The sequence below is a fragment of the Salvelinus sp. IW2-2015 genome, unplaced genomic scaffold, assembly GCF_002910315.2.
Source record: "Salvelinus sp. IW2-2015 unplaced genomic scaffold, ASM291031v2 Un_scaffold7456, whole genome shotgun sequence".
Taxonomy (NCBI): Eukaryota; Metazoa; Chordata; class Actinopteri; order Salmoniformes; family Salmonidae; genus Salvelinus; species Salvelinus sp. IW2-2015.
In genome coordinates this window covers 13852-17740 of record NW_019948716.1, presented here as the reverse complement: position 1 = coordinate 17740, position 3889 = coordinate 13852, and the positions used below count along the sequence as shown (strand labels likewise).

The 3889-nt window shown below is 39.9% G+C and overlaps 1 pseudogene; it reads right to left on the bottom strand.

Moving 5' to 3' along the window:
• Positions 1-385: 385 nt before the first annotated feature.
• On the bottom strand, positions 386-3032 carry LOC139027101 (uncharacterized; annotated as a pseudogene).
• Between the last annotated feature and the right edge of the window lie 857 nt (positions 3033-3889).

The window sequence follows — 3889 nt, the reverse complement described above, 5'->3', positions numbered from 1 at the left end:
TGATCAGAAATACAGTGTAGACATTGATAATTATAGAGCATTGGTTAAATGAGGAATTCATACTATGGAAGAGTGGAGCGGTAGACGAAAGAACTGTATTTAATGGAAAAGATCACCTACAACATAAACTGCAGACAGATTTAGTCTACTTGAAAAGGATGGGAACCGCTCGTTGTAAATAATATTGTGTAGACACGACTCAGTCTCCACAGCAAACCAAACATATGATAATTGTATATATATATATATATTTTATTGTTTTAATTATTATTACTTTAGTTTCTTCGTTCAAAGTTATCTTGTTTATTGTATAGCCTACTTGTTGGTTCTCAGACGACCAGAACCTTAATAATAATCCCCACACTTAGTCACAGACATAATTCTACTAGTTGACTGCACGGAACAACAGCAGGATACTGACACTCATCCGCGGTGGTCGGGAATGCGTTTTGGGGCTGGACACACCGCGAACCAGCCCCAACTGTTGTCGATCACACATATAATGCCACGTTCACGTGCAATCGGAGTTATCGGAAATACCTAGTTCCGACTGGGAAGTTTCACTTGATGAACTCTCAAAATTGGAATTACAGTGGGAGAAGAGAAAATATTGTTGCCATATTATTGGCAATGAATTGTTCCGACTTGAAAACAACTTGAACACAATCATGTGGAGTTACGACTTCCCATTGTCCAGTGTCCCAGGAGAATAAGAAGCAGCATTAATACATCATTCAAGTGCTAGTCAGTACTTAGGAAAACTGACATTTCTGCTCGCTAACATGATTGACACCGTAATAATCATAATGAATCGGCCTTGTAAGAGCCATAAGTGTCAACCAACAATTCATATTTTACATTAACCTGTTTACTTGTATTAAATGCATTATGAAGAAAATTGTGATTTAGGCTCACGAATATGAAATGCGTATGAAGAATACCGTGTACTGTTGCCTTCACGAAAAAAAGGGCCTTTCTGCTACAATGCTACCAGTATCCCAAAGTATAAGCGAAATCAAACATAGAAAACAGCAGTGGCATTAATAAAAATGTTTTTCCCACGGGATAAGTCGCAATAAATGTGTGTCTTTTTTCACAAATTCTGATCAGAAAGTCTGCTCAGAAAAATCGAAAAAGTATATATAGCAATACAAACACCATTTATAAACGGGATTAAATAAATACAACATTAAGTATATTCATAACGTTCAATAATGAAGAAACAATAGAAATATAGGCTATCGTGTTTAAATTTAGTCTTTTCTCACGAATTAAACAACAAAACAACATGCTGAATACATTATGTACATGCACGAATTGAATGTGAGATTGTGTTGTCAAATTGGCCTGAACCGGTTTTGAGTGACCATTTACAATTTATTTACAATTACATTTACAGAATAATAGCAAACCACTCAATTCAATTGGAACACGTCAATTCACGGAGACTGCCAGGGTTGGGTCACTAACCTTGATTTACAGAACAGTGGTGATTAATGGCCCATCTCAGGGTCCGAGAACAACAATGGTTTGATGACTGTCCATCTGTGGAGCATTCTAGAAGGACTGATCCAGAAAGCTGGTTGTGTGTCTTCTACCTGCCCTACTTAGTCTGTTCATTTGGGAGGTAAAGATTGCCTATTGACAAGATTGAAACGGTGTCTGTTTCCTTACATCAGTGTTTCCCAACTCCAGTCCCCCAACAGCACACATCGTTGTTGTAGCTCCAAGTGAAAAAGTACCCACTTGTCAAATTGAGTAAAAGTAAAGATACTAATATATGATAAAATGAATGCACTACTATAGTAAATAGTAAATGTTAAATATACTAAGTATCTAAAGTAAGTAATGCTAAATATACTTAGGTATCAAAAGTAAAAAGTAAAGCAAACCAGATGGCACCTTTTTGTTGTTCTTTATTAATTTACAGATGGCCAGGGACACACTCCAACACTCAGACATCATTTATAAACGAAGCATGTGTTTAGTGAGTCGGCCAGATCAGATGCAGTAGGGATGTTCTCTTGATAAGTGTGTGAATTAAACAATTGTCGTGTCTTGATAAGCATTCAAAATGTAAAGAATAGTTTTGGGTATCAGGGAAAATGTACGGAGTAAAAAGTACATCATTTTCTTTAGGAATGTAGTGAAGTAAAAAACCTTCATTTAATTAAGGCATGTCAATTAAAGAAAAATTCATCTTTACAATGACGGCCAAACCCGACGATGCTGGGCAATTGTTCGATACCCTACGGGACTCCCAATCACGGCCGGTTGAGAATACAGCCGGATTCGAACCAGGTGTCTGTAGTGCGCCTCAAGACTGAGTGCAGTGCCTTAGACCGCTGCGCCACTGCGAAGCCCAATAAAGACAGATACCCCAAAACTACTTAGTAGTACTTTCAAGTATTTCACTAAAGTACTTTACACCAATGGGCGGACATAGACAGCTGTGGAACAGGTGTGTCAAAAGAGGGCAGACATACAGCCACAGGTACGGGCACATCATGTCCCCATCCTGGTCCTTGAGCTGTGGACGCATACCAGACTCGGTATGCAAGCCGCGAACTTGCGCTCAGGTGATGGCACCTCCTCCGGGTGTTTCTCCCACTCTGGCCCCAGGTCCAGCGGGGATCTGGACGCTGCTGTAGGGGCTCGGACCCTCGGTGCTGCTCGGCCATAAAGGAGCGTCTTCATGCAAAGAGTCGATTTCTGAATCCAGGGGTTCCATTTCGTGCCGTAGGGTGGTTCGCCACAGGTGTTATCGGTGACAGCAAGGCTCGCGGCAGAAACTCTTCAAATTCCACCATGGTCGAGCATATCCGGAGTCTGACCCTCAACGGTTGACGGTTCTGAGGTGAAGTTTCCTAACTCATTCCGCACTAGGTCAGCCAGCTTCAAGTAGTCCCGCCACGGGCGAAACTCTTGTTTTCGGACTCCTGTAAGGCGGTAGGTCTATGAGTTGACAAATCATAGCGTTCATTCTCACACATTATTACCCAAAAGACTAGTGTCTGATAACGATCAGAATGTACCAGAATAAAGAACGCTGGTCTCAACTGACAACTCAACTGAAGGCAAATTTGACAACGTTCACGTTTAACTGTCGGTGTTTCGTTAAACAGCCAATCAGATGGCGTTGTGCGGAGTCCGTGGACGTGACAACAGCCAATCAAATGGTTAAACACAACTGCTAAATTGTCATTTAGAAGATCACTTTTTGGATACAATTTACACCTCACAATATTAAAAACTTCAAATATAACTGTTTAATTATTCTATGTTCTAAATTGATAGGACTTCTAATTCTTAGTTATAGGAAGCTGTTTGATAATAGCCTATTTTAATAAGAAAATATCAGTAAAATAACTGTTAAAATTCAAAATTGCTTTTTTAATAATTATTTATTTCACCTTTATTTAACCAGATAGGCCAGTTGAGAACAAGTTCTCATTTACAACTGCGACCTGGCCAAGATAAAGCAAAGCAGTGCGACACAACAAAACACAGAGTTACACATGGAATAAACAAGCGTACAGTCCTTGCCTGTTCACTACGACCAAAACGATTTTATAACACAATGGAAATGACAAAGGAACAACAACTGAAACAGACAATATTATAAAACATACAATGGAAACGACATAAACAGCATCCTACTGAAATGACCAGTCCAGGCAGGGACGGGGACGGGAGTTGGGGGAGTCGGGGTTTGGAGAGAGGGATGGGGACGGAGGGGAATACAGGGATTGGAGGAATGGGGAGATGGAGGAATTTTGTTACAGTCAAATAAATACACACGCAACAATCTACACAAAATACCATCTGTTATCACATAAGATCAATGATTACCTCAATCACCAATAATGATTTTCCCTTTGGGGTGATT